The 16,089-nt window shown below is 41.8% G+C and overlaps 1 protein-coding gene across 12 annotated transcripts in view; it reads right to left on the reverse strand.

Moving 5' to 3' along the window:
• Positions 1 to 16,089, reverse strand: part of tjp1b (tight junction protein 1b) — a 109,007-nt gene that overhangs the window by 25,051 nt on the left and 67,867 nt on the right. The window contains exon 1 of one of the 12 annotated variants that reach the window (XM_015964219.3): positions 4,603 to 5,360. The exons of the other annotated variants lie outside the window; for them this stretch is intronic. The gene's annotated coding sequence lies outside the window, so the exon portion shown is untranslated. Of the gene's footprint in view, positions 1 to 4,602; positions 5,361 to 16,089 lie in introns of those variants that run through there. 12 annotated transcript variants of the gene reach the window in all.

Consider the following 16,089-nt stretch of genomic DNA (forward strand, 5'->3'; position numbering starts at 1 on the left):
TATGCACACCTCTTCTCCTTTTTACCATGTTTTCGGTTTGATTTTTGTTTCATTTGCCACTTTCTTCATTTGTTAATCACATGCCACATAACACTGTTCAAATGCCAGATGGGTAAGAGTAAAAAAGGATCCAAAGTCCCAAGAAAAACATTGAAAGACCTTTGGAGAGCCTGAAATTAAATATGGATCAAGACCACTTTACATTTATTTTTTATGTGGTATATTAGAAAATGAATTTACGATTCTTTAAAGCATTCTTAATAGACAGTACTTTATATATTTCATTTCAACCCTTCTTGCAAAAGCATAACTGTTATTTCTGGGACAGCAGTGGCTCAGGGGTAGAGCAGCTTGTCCAGTAATCAGAAGGTTGCAGGTTTGATCCCAGTTCCCACCTTGTCTATGGGCAAGACATTTAAACCTCCTTGCCTGCTGATGGTGGTCGGAGTGCTCGGCAGGCCTCACCAACATCAGTGTGCTGCAGGGCAGCTGTGGCTACATTGTAGCTCATCCCCACCAGCGTGTGAATGACTGGTTATGTTGTGAAGCACCTTAGTGGGTTGCAGCCTAAGAAGGTGCTATACAAATACGGGCTATTTAACAATTACCATTATTTTGGGGCATTTGATAATTGGAGTTTTAAATAGGATGAATTACAAACTTTAACCGGCACACGTTGCAGGGAGCATCTAGCAGGTCTGGTTTCCAATAAGACCACACACACACACACACGCGCGTGCGTGCACACACACACAGACACACACACACACACACACACACAAACAAACAAACAAACACACACACACACACACACACGTGCAGATCTTTTACAGTAGGCCCACAATGTGAAGCTCCACGCCTACAATGTTAGACAAATAACAATAAACACACACTTCTGGTTTTAATAAAGTTCAACTGACATGTTCTGAAGTAAAAGCACAACCACACACACAAAAAAAACAACAACACACACTTAAGGTCAACGCGTAGTAACTTTCTACTCACAGCCCACGTTTTGTACAAAAGTATAAAATATTATCAGTTCCATCCCTATAAGGCAAATTACAACCCACTTCTCCACCCAAAATGCCTCATTTGTCATCGAAATTTATCCAAACTCTGTGACCTGAAAAGGTGAGTAAACCACATTTCTCCCTTGCTCTGCTTGCATTTCTGTTACACTTGACACAAAAAAAGTCTCTACTTACTGTACTACATTATATTTAATGTGTCAGTTTCAATAAGCACGGGCAGAAAATAGAAAGTGTGAGCGATCTGTCATTTATCTCTCCATTTATTAAGGTAACTTCAGTATAACTGCACTACAGTTGCTGTTGCAGTAAATATGCAGTAATTGCATTTTCTCATGGGGTTTATTTCTAATTTAAAAGGTGTTTTTTCCCCCTAAACACTACTACAGCACAAACCCACATGCAGGATGTGAAGGTGGGACTGACAGCTCTGTTGACATTTTTATAATAAACCTGAGGCCTGTTTGCATGGTAAATTATAAGTTAATATTTGTAATTATATCTTACAGCTTTCCTGTAAGACAATAATATAAAAATTCTGCTTGGAGTAACGCAATGTTTAGTATTATACTGTTGAAACCCTATTACAGAAACAATAACTCAGCAGACGGACGCTGCTTCATTCCCATTTACTATTTCACCAACAGGGACTCCTTCAACACATCATCTTTGCGTCTGTTACGGTCTGTCGGCCTACTGCCAAACATTAGCAGGCGTCTGGGAACACGGGCAGCAGAGTAAATTGCCACAAGTGGCCCCAGACATTCTTGACTTGGCAGCCACAGTACCATGCAGCTAATGATGAGAGACTCCCTTTGGCCTTTTAAAGTGAAACTCTGCAGATAAGAGATGCAGAAAAGCATTCATGGATATCAGGAAACTTAGTGCAAACGAATGAAGTTGTAATGTTTGTTATCATTCAAATATGTGGAAAATAGCAAAGGTGGAAGGCATTTTTTGAATTAATTGTTTTAAAATGCTGATAAGTCAAACTACAATGGAAAACTGTAAATAAGCCAAAAATTAAAGAGTATTTTGAGACAGCAAAAGGCAACTAAATGAAGGAGAAGCAAAGAAAAACTTGTTTTGATGTGGTCTTGCTGCTGTGTGCATCTCTCACCTCCTTTCTGTACTTAACCGTCTCTGTTTTCTAGGGCTGGGGGTAAACGATTATTTTTAAAACGATTATTCTGACGATTATTTTATCGAATAGTCGACTATTCTAATGACTATTTAGAAAATTAATCTAATGATTATTTTTCTATTGCACAATTAACAAAAACCAGAAAATCTCAAATAAATTCCTCAAAAAAAATGATAAATTCTTACTGTAAGAGAATAAACACTACAGGCCTTCCATTTTTTATAACACTGCGTTTATTGTGTTGGTTGGTTATGTTCTGGTGACGTGTAGAACTTGGGAGTGCTGGCTGCTGCCTGAGAGGTGGTAGAAGGTGGAGTGTCTCCATGCTGCTTTGTTTTGGTCACTTATGTGCGTGAGGCGAGTGGTCTTACGGGTTAAACCAAACTCAGGTGATATTTTACACTAAACCGAAAACCCACAACACTCTAAATGTAATAAAAGGGAGATCTGCACCACAAAAAAGATGAACTCTAAACCAAAACGTAACAGCTTATCCCAACGCAAGAAGCTGTTAGCGAAGATGCTAACAGTAGCTTTACCAACATTAAGTTCAAGTTACCAAGTTTAAATAAACCAAAAACACCCAGCAGCAAACAGACCAGCACGGAGGAGAGACTGCTACCACCAAAACAGCTCTCCTAGTGTCTGAAAAAAGCTCCTTAATGAAGGGAGAAGCGCTCCCGGTGATGTCCTACATCTGCGATAGACACGAAGCAGCGCATCTGACCCCGGAAGTTGTTGTCCGTTGCCGGGAGACGAAGGCGGGCAAAACAGGAAAATAATCTAGTAGTGGACGGACGTTGTTCCGGGTCTTCGGTATTTGGCGGAGATGTTAGTGAAGGCGGAGAAGAGGGCGAACTAGAGGAAAAACGGGCAGATTCCTCCTCTATTTACAAACTCCTGCGGATGCAACAAGTGGGCGCGGTGCGTCGACTTCCGGATCTGACGTCGACAAATTTTTAGAATCGAGCCGTCGACGTCGTCGAGGCTTCGCTACAGCCCTACTGTTTTCACTTTGAAGGGATGCAATTTGAATTTCTCCTGCAGAGCTCGTTACTCTGATAACAGAGGGGGGAGCAGAGTGGCACTGCTTAATTGGCATGTTTTGGATAGTCTTATAAGTGAAGATTTGGAAAGTTTTGGAAAAAACGTACACATTTACTCAAAAATATTTTTTCTATTTCCATTTAAAAATATACCACAAACTAGGGCTGCTCAATTAATCGAATTTTAATCACGATTACGATCTGAGTTTTGAACGATTATAAAAAACAAAACAAGCCGATTATTTGCTCCTCCCGCCTGCGCTGCGCCGAGTTGCAAATGAAGCGCTCCTCCCACAGTGTTGCCAACTTTGTGACTTTGACGCTATTTCTAGCAGCTTTTCAGACCCCCTTCTTGACTTTTTAACTTAAAAGTACCTAGCGAACACCTCAGAAACATCTCTGGTAACCCTTAGCTACTTTCTGGATAACTGTCGTCGACATTTCCTGCAGGTTAGCTAAACACTCCGCCTGCTCTCCGGACCGTTCTTCAGGACATTAGGAAAGGGAATGATGTAGTGATGTGTCGGTCGCTAAAGACAGCTCTCGGAGCCGGCTCCCTGTTGGAGTAACCAGAGTGAGTGACACACACACCGCACCTGCGGACTCCTGAGCCACTAAAACGGCTAAATGTGCGCGTGCAGCGTGCTAAACACACGAGCAGCTTGCCCTGATTGCTGTGAGACCGGGTTGGGGGGTGGGGGGTGCAGCTGTGGTTGGGACAATTATTACATTAATTGATGGACTTGTAAATAAATAGTTTATAAATAAGGTAGAAATAAGTTCCTCACGCTGATAAATAATAACTAATCTCTCTGAGGACACGGTGCTAGTGCACTCTCCAGCAGCACATTGACACGACTAAATACGTATTATGCAACATTTTGTGAACATCAATTTATTTGCATGTATTTGTTATAAATGCCACTGTATAATTCTTGCTGTCAGTATTTGCAAGATATTGGTATTTGGGTCTGTACTGTTAGACTTAAATGAGTTAAACCAAGGTCTATAGACCTTGGGTCATAAACTATGAGCTATAAGTATATTGGTCTTTTTATACTGGGAATCAGGAGTTATTTTAGTGATCATCTTGTTTCTTATTTTTGTCCTGATTGTGCCCTGAGCAATTTTATGACTGAATAAAAACAAATAAAATCAACATAAATTGAAAAATCGTCCTAAATAATCGTGATCTCAATTTCAGTCACCATAATCGTGATTATTATTTTTGCCATAATCGAGCAGCCCTACCACAAACTAATTGGCTAATATGAATCCAAAAGAAGCAAACCGTTCTTTTGCATTAATGCATTAGAAATAAAAGGCCAGCTAACAGCATTTCTACCTGCAACAAACCAACATCTAAGATTAAACTGATTACCTCATTTAACCAAATCTTTCCACACTTCCACTGTGCTGTGCATCATTTGTAGTAAAACCCAGTCAGTTCTTGGTCTAACTGTTGTGTGCACCCTACAAACAACTGATGCCAAGAGAAGCTTCATGCCACATGCCAGAGTCAGAATTGGCAGCCACTCAGTTGAGATGAACCATGTTGGTTGGATCATGCTTGGGGGGATTACAACCAGGCAACCTGGAAGCAAGCATACAACACAGATGGACAACACACTAGAGAGAAAGGACAGTAAAATAGGACTGTTGGGCCAATGTGCAAATGTAAACTACATGATCAGTAAAACCTGGTCATTTCATTCTTCAGCTGACTAAAATATTAAAGTCTGTAAGCCAAATAATGCTGAAACCTTATGCTTTGTTTAATCTGACAAGCTCAGTTAAAAAAACAACAACAAATTGGACAGCAGTAGCTCAGCAGGTTAAGCGGGTTGTCTAGTAATTGGAAGGTTGCAGGTTTGATCCCGGCTCCGGACAGAGAATTCTGCTGTTGTGTCCTTGGGCAAGACACTTAACCCACCTTGCCTGCTGGTGGTGGTCGGACGGACCGGTGGCGCCTGTGCTCGGCAGCCTCGCCTCTGTCAGTGCGCCCCAGGGCAGCTGTGGCTACATCATAGCTCATCACCATCAGTGTGTGAATGTGTGTGTGAATGGATGAATGATACACTGTAGTGTAAAGCGCTTTGGAGTCCTTACTCTGAAAGGCGCTATACAAGTGCGGGTCATTTATCATAACTAAAAAACAAAACAAACAAAAAAAAAAAAAAAAAAACGATTCACATCCAAACTGCGATTCTAATTTATAAAGATTCTGAATCTATTCATGAAGATTTAGAATCAATCCAGTCTGAAAGCCTTAATGTAAACTGCTGTAATTCTGATCGTCCCCGAGACGGTGTGAGCTGAACCGCTCTGCTGTGTGCTCCTACTCTACAATCTGCTGAAATACTACAGAGAGACTTACTTCTATTATTAATTAAATTAAAATTATTTTATTATTATCATCCTGCGTTTGTTTTATAAGTCAAGAAGTAAGTTCCATAATGTTTTATAACGTTGAAATTAGGGATGCATATTGGTGAAATTTTGGCGATACGATTTATCACGATATATTGCGCTACATTCAGCCAGACGATTTTAGCGATTTTTTAAGATTGAATTCATTGTAGAAAGTTCAGTTAACAGTCCAACCTGATACCTAACAAATGTAACATGAGGTATCTGCAGAGACATTTACATTTCAATGGTGGAAACAAAACCCATTACACTGCTGCAAACTAGCAGTCGGCCGTTCAATTGCACCAAAAGAAAAGAAAATACACAAATGTTTACATGTAAAATCTTCCAAAAATTTCATACACGACTTTTGAATATTGATATAATATCACAGGAAAATATGTCACAATATATTGCCATATTGATATTTTCTTATATCCCTAGTTTAAATGGTGCTATTCTGCCGAGTTTGTGTATTGTTTCATGCCGATTGCACCGTGCATAATTGACGCTGGTTAACGTGACTGTGTATTTTCCCTGGTATTAGGGGGCAGTACCTACTCTACCTAAATCAATACAAGCAAGCGGCATTTCAAAAATTGTATTTATTATTTATCATTTCAACAACATTTCAGTGAATGGTTTTAGAGATTAATGTTAATAACCACACATTGGATCTTTAAGACAAATTTGTGTTTTTTAGTCTTTGCATTCAATGATAAATGTTACTGAGTTGTGCGAATGGATGTTATAAAACCTGTTTATTAGTTTACGGTGTTTACATATACTGGCACACTGTATTCTCTTTTTCCCCTACTTCTTCAGATCACACACAGATTTACACACACTAAGAGAATTGATTGAGAATCGATTCTAAATCAAATCATCACCCTGAGAATCGGAATCAAATTGAATCGTGTGTTGTTGCAAGATTCACATTCCTTACAGGAAGCTCACTCACATGTAATTCTGCTCCAAGTGGAGGCCAGTAAAAACACATTGATTGTGTTAACATTAAATTAAGAATAAATAAACTCTACAAGCAGAAGAAAAATATCCACCATACCATTTATTTGTAGAGGACCCAAGCTTGGAAAGATGAGACCATATATATATATATATGAGAAATAGGCTAAAACAAGAAATTAAGTAAAAATACTAAAAAGAACCATGTGGTCAGTCAAAACTTTAGTAAAAAGGTACGTTTTCAGTTTAGCTTTAAAAACATCCACTGAGCATGCTTGCTGAGCATCACTATGAGAATGTGTTCTGATCAACCCTCAGCTCTCTCACATGACATTTTAGCACACTATATGCAAAACTGAATGACCTTTAGTCAGTTTTGAGTGTGCTATGGTCAGTTAGCTTTTGTCTGAGCAGCTGGACTATAAGCGCTGATGTTCTTTCCTATAGAAAATTAAAATAATTTGCTTTCAAAATTACTTGTTTGATAAAGAAAACAAATTAGTAGGGATGCACCGATGGATCGGCATTTGATCCCAATCGGCCGATAGCGCCCCTATCGGTTTTGATCGGAGTTTTCAAAATAGATCAAAGCAGACCGATACAGACCATTTTAGATTAGGTTACATTTCCTTTATTCCCAGATTATGTAGTTTGTAGCACTCATTATAATGTTGTAGAAAATCTCTGGCCAATCCACATGATCGGTATCGGTGATCAGTATCTGTGATCAGCATTATTTGATATCGGTATCGGTGATCGGCAGCAAAAAACCTGATCGGTGCATCCCTACTAGGGATGGGTACCTTTGACATTTGAATCGATCCGGTACTAATTCCCGGTACCTACGAGTCGATACTGGTACTTAACGGTACCAATTTTCGATACTTTTGAGTGTTTATTATTTTAATTCTCTTTTATAATTAAATATATATTTTTCTCAATATATATATATATATAACCATATTTGATAAATATCACGATAAATAACATACAAGTTTGTATTTTAACATCGTCCTTGTAGTTTTATAAGCTGATAATTAAACTGAAGCAAACATCTTTACTGTGAACTAAATTTACTGTGTATCTTCATTCCTTTTGCCGTCCTTTTTCTTTTGATTTTTCCTACTGGGAAGTTAGAATTTCCGAGGAGAAAGCGAACGCACCATTAGCTGGTAACAACGGTGGCAATGGAAGCTAACATATCAAGCTAACATTATCTTTAACAGTTTATTTAGCTGCTGGAGCAGATTAAAACGATGATGCCTCAAACTTAGATCGTTGTCGCTGGTTTTACCTTCATCCATTCACCCGTCGCATTTAGTAAAGTAAAGCCAAACTTTAGAGCGCGTTCATGTTCTACTAGTCGGAAATTCGGAGTTCCGAGGAGAAAGCGAACGCACCATTAGCGAAACGGAAGCTAACAAATCAAGGTAACGTTATCTTAAACATTTTATTTACCTACTGGAGCAGATTAAGATGAGGATGTCTCACTTAGATCGTTATCTGTCGCTAGTTTCATCACCCAGTTACCCATCACATTTAGTGAAGTGGACCCAAGCTTTAGCGTGCGTTCTTTCTACCATGCTTGCTCTGTTTACAACGGGCTCGCAGGGACCGGCAACATAACGCTCTTGCGCATGCGCAACTGTCTTGGCAGTACCGAAACGAGGCACCGTTTGAAATGACGTGAATCGGTGTTCGGTCGGTACTATGGAATTCGGTCGGTACCTTAAAAAGTACCGAATTCGGTACTCATCCCTAATCCCTACAAATTAGCATTCAATTCATTTACTGTTTATTCTGGTATTGACAAGTCGTCTCAGCCATAACCCCTCCAGGTTACAGCTCCACAGAAATACCTACAGAAAGCAATTATGCCACAGACGTCAAGAGAAATAGTCCACATTATTCAAGATGATGTAAATTTGCTAAACCAGACATACATAGGTCATGTTTCTTGTATTTGAATGTACTTTACAGTAGGGATGGGCGTAGTAAAGTAGGTTTCCTGACTACACTGGGGAGGGTTTGGCTGGCATAAACAAAGCTTTGGTCGGCAGCCATGGTGAACAGGCTTGCTCAAACACACACGAACGTCCCCAAGTAATAAAAGCCACAAAGCCAAATGCAAAGTTTCAAGCAGAAAATTCACCCAGTGGTTCCCTGATCGAGCAGACGCGTAAAAATACACGTAACGACTGCTTAGAGACTTGGCACACTTGTGGCTAATGCTTGCGGCTATTATTGGATATGGTGTGCTTCTGGTGTGCTTCTTCAAAGATTCATAACTGTTTATGTCCGCATCTTAATTAATCAATTATTAGATTTTTTTCCTCAGCTCTACGGAGCACCCCCGCTAAACAGACCAACACGCTGCCTTAAACTTGCTCTGATTGGTTCATCGGTGTGTCTGTCATACCGACAGAAGCAGACTAGCAAATAGAGTGAATCGGCTGAGAAAAAATGTGTGCCCGTACACGCGTCCAGAAATAATGGCACAGGTGATCGAAAGCAAATAGATGATTCTACAATCTCTGAGCTTTGTTAGATCGTCATCACTTTATAATCCTTAATGATCTTATATCGTCAGGTTGCACAGCCCTACTTTAAAGTGGAAATAATTAGTGGATTTGTGCAATCAAAATGTCTACATGTTTTGCACCCTGGTGGTCCATTTAAATAGAAACACAACAGTAAATATTGTCTCCTGTTGATGAAAACCATTTTTGATTTGTGTTCCCAACTTTTCAATTTAGAAATCCATTTTGCTAGTACATAAAATGACACTGAATTGTTCCGCAAAATGTTCAATTCATCCATCATCATTTTCAACCACACCATGAACAGAAACGCACTCGAAAAGGAAAATCCTCACTGGTGAATTCAGATGCGCATTACTTACAATTCAATCCAATCCAATCCAATTCAATTCAATTCAAAAATACTTTATTAATCCCAGAGGGAAATTGATTGCAGTAGTAGCTCAGAATAATAATAATCAAGACATCAAAGAGTTATTGTATATTACAATGGCTGTTGGCAGGAAGGATCTCCAGTAGCGGTCAGTGTTGCAGCGAAACTGAAGAAGCCTCTGACTGAAGACACTCTTCCGTCAGTGTTGTCCATAATTTTCTTGATTCTCTGGAGAATCCTTCTTTGCATTATCTCCTCCAGTGGTTCCACAGTCGTTCCCAGAACAGAACCAGCCTTTTTTATTAGGCTGTTGAGCCTTTTCAGGTCCCTGCTTCTGATGCTGCTACCCCAACAGACGATGGCTGAAGAGATTACACTCTCAACAACAGACTTGTAGAAGATGTGCAGCATCTTGCTACAGACAATGAAGGACCTGAGCATCCTCAAGAAGTGCAGTCTGCTGTGTCCCTTCTAGTGAAACGGCTTTGCTGTTCTTTCTCCAGTCCAGTCTGTTGTCCAGGTGAACTCCAAGGTATTTGTATTCCTCAACCACCTCCACTTCTTCTCCCATGATGGAAACAGTGTTTGACTCCACCCTGTTTCTTCTGAAGTCTAAAATCATCTCCTTTGTTTTGTTCACGTTCAAGGTCAGATGATTGTGGCATGGTGTGGAAACAAAGCGCTCCACCAGCTCTCTGTACTCAGCTTCCTGTCCATCTCTGATACACCCGACGACTGCAGAGTCATCGGAGTATTTCTGTAGATGGCAGGTCTCGGATTTGTGCTGGAAGTCTGAGGTGTACAGGGTGAAAAGGAATGGTGAGAGTACAGTCCCCTGTGGCGCTCCAATGTTACTGATCGCCTGGTTTGATGTGCAGTTCTTCAGCCTCACAAACTGTGGTCTGTTTGTCAGGTAGTCTTTAATCCAGGTGATAGTTGAGGCCCCCACCTGTGTCTTCTGGAGTTTCTGGCAAAGTACATCAGGCTGGATTGTGTTAAATGCACTGGAGAGATCAAAGAACATGACCCTGACAGTGCTGCCTGCTTTGTCCAGGTGACAGTGGGTTGGTTGAAGCAGTTGGATGATGGCATCTTCAACTTCAACTCCATGGCGATAAGCAAACTGCATCGGGTCCTGATATGTCCTAGTTTGCTTATTCAGGTGGACCAACAGGAGTCTCTCCAGAACCATCATGATGTGGAATGTCTGGGCAACCGGTCTGTAGTCATCATTGACTGATAGGCGAGTTTTCTTTGGAACTAGAACAAGGCAGGATGTTTTCCACAACTGCATTTTAGATAACATAATGACAGCTCTAATGAAGCACAACATGTTAGACAGAAGCTAAAATACTGATTAAATTTGTATTAAGTAGAAAAAACTCAAATAGAGGAGACTGCTCAATTTTGTTGAGAAAAAAAAAACAAATCATATTTAAGCTAAAGTGCAAACAGAAGCAGTTTGGTGGGTTGATGAATCATCTGACAAAGAATAGATTTTTTTTTTGTTGCTGTACTATGGTTTGGGGGCGAGGCAGTGTCTTGTTCAATTTAGGCTGCTCTGAGACCATGACAGCTAAAAATAGATCTCATTAATTCAGCCATTGTGATGCTGCAACAGAGTGATTTAAGAGAAACTTGCAGTGCGAACACTGAAGAACGTTTAAGAAGATCTTGCTATATAAAATACCACAGACTGACTAAAATAAATCATGCAATACAGAAACAAAAATATACACATTTTCTCTTTGGAGACTATTTTTCAATTTCTAAGACTGGAAGAGGACAAAAGGAGGTAAATCCTGATCAAACAAAGTACTTATTCTTTCACCGATTACCTCAAACAAGGCTAAACAAATCACAATTAAATGTGTTAATATAAACCATTAATCCTTACTAGCAATAACACAAGAATTGGCTGTCAGCAATAACTAAAAGTCAAGATGTGTTTTTTTTTTCCCAGCCTGCGGGAGCTAGCGACAGATGACAACAGGATCACACTCCACCATGGCTGCTGGCAATGAGGCAACAACAAAAAAGATGAGTGATCACTTCAGAAAGTGAAATCGATGTTTGAGAGAAGTGCTGACAACTGCTGAAACTCCCTAGCCTGTGAGAAAGTTGCCAAATGCTAATGAAGGCCCATGCCTTCCCACCAGTCGGGGGTCCCCTGAGAGGAAAGTGACATTCTGCACATACAACATGGACAGACACTATACTGCAGTTCAGGATGGAAGAGCGATCACAGGAGGCATGCAGCAGGGAAGCAGTAATGCAAAGGGCACTATAAAAAATTATGTCTGATGCAGCCATGTGAGATACTCATTTATCTCCATTTGGTTTAAGGCACCAAGTACAGAAAACTCAATACAACGCATGGTGCAGAAGATCAGAGGTACTTACATCAGTTCATCGTGGTTATTACAAACGACACAGAAAAAAGCATCTTCAGCGTTTGGCTACTCCTCTGTAAATCCAGCAGGAGATTCCTGCAGACGTACATCAGCAGCAGTGCATGACCGCACCAATCAGTGCTGGGAGGGACTAAATCCCACCCCTTCTTTTTTCTTTTAGTTCCAAACCCAAAGAAATTACGACCACAGGTGAGAGGTTATGAAACTACTCCCTGACACTTTCACCGCCCCGCACACGTCTGCATCCTGTTACAACATATTTTTTTTAATTAAAAAACAAAAACATGCTGCTCACTAAAACTCTCCTTACACATTCAAAGGACTGAAATCCCCCTCCAGCTTGGCAACAATCTGCGAGAGATCTGCAGTTCCGCTACAGCCTGGAACTCCTCTGTACTAGCGAAAATCCATCCGCAGTGTAAACTGCTGTATCGGACTTAACCCTCACACTGCCACTGTCGACTAATCTACCAAGTGGCTCAAAACGTGTGTGATCACCAGCACCCTCCTCACCTCAACAACACTGATGCAAGTGTAAATTAGGACCATCTTATCAGAGAAATCCCCGGAAAGATTCCCAGTTTGATGGCAGGCAGACATAAACTATGCATGAGCACAACACATTTTGTATTCTATCCTGCAGCCAAAGATATCACATTAATAGAGCAGATCTTCACAGACACCTCTGCAAAATACAAGAGGTTGCCATCTTAGCAGAAAAACTGTCCTACAAAGGAAAAACAAAGCAAAACAGCAGCATCAATGAGGTTGACTAAAGTGAATAGATATATAATAGAAAGTTCTGTATCAGAGAAAGTTCTATAAACCCTGACATGATGAATGCATGCCAGGAGTAAATGCTAACATGAACATAACATATTCACTGTCTGCTTATAGCACTTATATTCTAAAGCATTAACCAATCAATAACAAGACTAGTTATACAGAGAGCGAACTAGTGTAACGTCCAGCAATGGTCAGTTTTAGGTACAGTTTGAACTTTCAACATCTATTCAACATCTGGTCAAACAGGAGACAAGACTGCATGTGTTCCCTTTAAATGAGCCTGCCTTCATACCAGCTGGAGCTAACAGACTCTGCAGCTCTGACAACAGATAACGACATGTCAACAATAACTTTCTTCCCCAAGGCCTCCATATAAGGAACACTCCAACTCGGATCAGTTGCTAAATTCAAGAATGATTTCCTAAATCAATATGAACTTCTTCCATGACATAGCATAGCATAGCATAGCATAGCATAGTTTATTTATATAGCACATTTAAAATGCAGCATGGGAGCTGCCCAAAGTGCTGCACAGGCTAAAATAAAACACACCCATTACAAGGAGCTAAAACTAAGGATAAAATCTCAATTAAAAGCAGAGAAAACATGAATAATAAGAACACATTAAAACAATGACACAATAAAACACTAAAACGAGTCACTGTCTAAAAGCCAAAGTGTAAAAGTGGGTCTTTAAACGAGATTTAAAAACCGCCAGAGATGGAGCCTGCCGAACTCCAATGGGCAATGAGTTCCATAGCTTTGGGGCAGCATGGACAAATGCTCGTTCACCCCGCGATTTGAGCCTCATCCGCGGCGTGTGCAGCAGCAATAGGTCAGCCGACCTCAACGAGCGGGTGGGCACATATGGAGTGAGAAGGGCAGAGAGGTAGGAAGGTGCCAGGTCACTGAGCGCTTTAAAAACAAAAGTCAGTAACTTAAACTGCACTCTGAAAATGACAGGGAGCCAGTGAAGATGTGCCAGGACAGGTGTAATGTGGCTACGTCGGTGTGTACCCGTCAAGAACCTGGCAGCAGCATTCTGAACAACCTGCAGCCGATTCAGGGCAGAGTCCGGAACACCAACGAGGAGGGCGTTTGCATAGTCCAGGCGAGAGGTAATGAATGCATGAATGACTGACTCCAAATGCCTCCGTTTCAGGATTCGTCTGAGGTGAGTAAGGCGGCGAAGCTGATAAAAACACGACCTCACTACAGAGTTTATCTGTGGGGCCATTGTGAGTCCAGCATCCAGCTTGACCCCGAGACTCGTCACACACTGTTTGGGGTTAAGGGTTAAAAGGTCACAAACAGGGTGAGAGCCATGGTGGTTGCGGGGGTCAAAAACAATAAACTCAGACTTCTTTTCATTCAGTTTTAAGAAGTTGGATGCCAGCCAGCCCTTCACGTCATCCATACATGCAGCCAATTTCGAGCCCGCATTTTTCTCGTCCATTTCCACGTATAGCTGACAGTCATCTGCGTAGATGTGGTAGCTCAGGCCATGCTGATTCAGGATATTGCCCAGAGGCAGAAGGTAGATTGAAAACAGCAATGGCCCAAGAACGGAACCTTGCGGCACCCCCCAAGGCAGTGGAAGACTGGAGGATGCACAGTCACCAATCTGTACAGAGATGGTACGGTTTGATAGGTAGGAGCGGAACCATTTAAGCGCCACCCCCCTCACCCCAACCCAAGACCCAAGCCGATTCAGTAAAATTTGGTGATCGACCGTATCAAAAGCCGCTGAAAGGTCCAGCTGGAGCAGCAGTACCCTAGACCCAGAGTCAGATGCCACCAGAATGTCATTTAGCACCCTAATCAAAGCAGACTCTGTGCTATGGTTTGGTCTAAAAGCTGACTGAAATACATCCAGCAACGAGTTGCTATTCATATGGGCAGAGATCTGGCCATGCACAATTTTCTCAAGGACCTTCGAGAGAAACGGGACTTTCGATATCGGGCGAAAGTTCTCATAAGTGGAGGGATCCAAACCAGGTTTTTTCAATATCGGCTGAACAACCGCATCTTTAAAAACCTTAGGGAACACTCCAGTGCTGAGGCTAATGTTAAAAGTGTTCATGAGTGCCGGGCTCAGCGCAGACACCGAGTCACGTACCAATTTAGCTGGGAGGCAGTCCACCGAAGAGCCAGCTGGCTTCATGGAGCTAATCAGTTTCATCAAGTCAGCAAGCTGAACTGGAGCAAAGTCTGAGAAGGCAGGTGGATCCGGCGGTTCCACATGGATAGTGTGTATTTGAGGCTGGAGGCTAAGCCTAATACCAAGGATCTTGTTGAGGAAAAAGCTCTGTAGCTCTGTGCATAAAGCAACAGTGGGATTTAGACCATCAGACTCATTTAACAGTAGCAGGGAGTTAACTGTGCTGTACAGCCTGGACTGGTCTCCATGATGCTGTGAAATGATAGCAGAAAAATAGTTATTACGAGCAGATCTAACTGCTCTCTGGTAGTGTGAAAGTGCATCAACCAGGAGCAGCCGAGAGCATGACAGTCTGTCTCTCCTCCACCTCCGTTCCAGCACCCTACACTGTCGCCTGAGGCTACGGGTGTAATCATTCAGCCAAGGGTAAGATGTTGTCTGTTTCCGCCTCGGTCTCAGAGGGGCAACAGCGTCCAGAGCAGCAGAGCAGGTCACACTGAACCGATGCAGAAGGCCATCTACATCCATGCAGGTAACCGACAAGGGCGGAGCGAGGGCATCAGTGTCCAAAACCGACAGAAAGTTGGAAGTCGTACTCGGAGATAAGCGCCTGGAGTAACGAGCAGACCGTCGCCGGGCTGGAGGAAGGAGACGTGAGATGCTGAACGTGATCACAGCATGGTTGGAAAATGCCACAGGATCCACAGATAAATCATGCACATCCAGTCCAAAAGATAAAACCAAATCCAGGGTGTGAGAAGCCGCATGTGTGGGGACATTTACCAATTGCTGTAGTCCAAATGAGTCTAAAACATTCATAAAATCCCTCACCAGTGGTTTCAGAGGGCAGCAGACGTGGATATTAAAATCACCCAAAATAATCCCCTGTTCATATTTTGGGAGCATATCAGCTAAAAGGTTGGAGAAATCATTTATAAAATCCTTATTGTATCCTGGTGGCCTGTAGCACAGTAAAACGAGGATGGGAGGAGAGAAGCCCAGCTCTAATACTGAGACTTCAAAACTGGTTGGAGCCATCAGCCCAGCAAGAGGTTTAAGTGGGAGATTTGAACAGTACAGGGACAGCAAGCCCCCCCCACGGCCAGAGAGTCTCGGTTCATTAACAACATTACAGTCAGGAGGACAGAGTTCGACCAAGGAGGCCATCTCACCTGGCAGAGCCCACGTCTCCGTCATGCAGAACAGGCTCACAGCGTTA

The sequence above is a fragment of the Nothobranchius furzeri genome, chromosome 4 (genome assembly GCF_043380555.1).
Source record: "Nothobranchius furzeri strain GRZ-AD chromosome 4, NfurGRZ-RIMD1, whole genome shotgun sequence".
Lineage (NCBI taxonomy): Eukaryota > Metazoa > Chordata > Actinopteri > Cyprinodontiformes > Nothobranchiidae > Nothobranchius > Nothobranchius furzeri.